The sequence below is a fragment of the Crocodylus porosus genome, unplaced genomic scaffold, assembly GCF_001723895.1.
Source record: "Crocodylus porosus isolate Cpor-Errol unplaced genomic scaffold, CroPor_comp1, whole genome shotgun sequence".
Lineage (NCBI taxonomy): Eukaryota > Metazoa > Chordata > Crocodylia > Crocodylidae > Crocodylus > Crocodylus porosus.
Genome location: NW_017728942.1, coordinates 11,443,717 through 11,445,041, shown reverse-complemented (window position 1 = coordinate 11,445,041; position 1,325 = coordinate 11,443,717).

Below are 1,325 nucleotides of genomic sequence, written 5' to 3'. Positions count from 1 at the left end.
CCTCTGGACCCTCTCCATGCTGTCCACGTCCCTCCTGAAGTGCGGCGCCCACTTGTCCACATCCTTTCTGTCGTGGGGACCCAAAACTGGACACGGTACACCAGCTGTGGCCTCCCGCTGCTGAAAGAGGGGAAGAATCACTGCCCTCGATCCAACGGCAACGCTGCTGTACCCACCCCCCACTGAAAACGACGCTCCTGGCTCTGGAGCACGGCAGCTCTCCGAACCCCGCCCGGCCTCGCAGACGAGGAAGGCGTGAAGAACCGCCTGCAAACCAGCCCGCGGGGGCCGGACCCAGCCGCGGAGCAGAGACAGCCTCGGTAGCCCTGATGGACAACGTCCCGCTGTTGCAGAAAGGAGGGGGATCACCCACAACCCTCCTCCCGGGCTGGGCCATGACGCCCCTTGACGCTCGCGTCCGCACCGCGGCTCTGCGGCCGTTGAGATGAGCAGCAGGAAAGCTGTGGACGAGCGCCAGGTTGCGCATGGCACGGGCCAACCTCGCACCTCGCGGCTTGTGGGGTATAACACCGCGCTCGCCTCATTTGCTTAACGTCCCACTTCTCGGACACGAAGGGAGGGCAAGAGGGGGAGAAGAGCAGCACCTGGCTGGCCGCTGCGAGTGAAGCCGGGAGGACATCAGGCCCCTTAGCCTTTGCTCACCCCGGGGATGGGCGCTCTGCTGGCCCAGCGCTCGCCAGAGCGACTCCTCGCGTGTAAACGCACGCGAACCAGATCCAAGTCCTCCTCGCAGCGCCGTGCCTGCCAGGGTGACGATGCCCGCCCGCTGTCCCCCGCTCGCCCCGGCAGCCCGAGTCACAGCGCCAGAGTGACACGAAGAGAGCTAATCACCTCCGCGCGCCCAGAAAGGCACCGGAGCCCCTGCTCTCCCGCCCCAGCGCCACACTCGCCCGGAGGCACCCACGGGCTCCGGGCGCCTGCGGCACGGAACGCCCTTCCCTGCAGAGCCCGCGGGCGCGCGGCCGGGAGTCGGGAGGCCTCGATGCCCGCACCTGCCGCCCGCTCGGCTGCTCCGAGCCTCGCTCGTGCCGTCCGTGCAATGGGGACAAGATTTGCCAGCGTGCTGGGGCTGGAGCCCCCTGGCTGGCAGAGGCCTGGAGTAAACGGCCGAGCCGGAGGAAGGGGCATGCGCCTCTTCCGCAGGGGGATGCAGGGGCCCTAGCGCCCACGGCGCCCGCCAGCAAACCTGGTTCTCGACACCGCACGTGCCGAGGCTTCCCGGGCGGCCGCACCGGCCGGGCCGGGGCGGGGCGGGGCCGCAGCCCCGGGGCGGTGACGCAACAGTGGGTTTCCCGGACGACGGC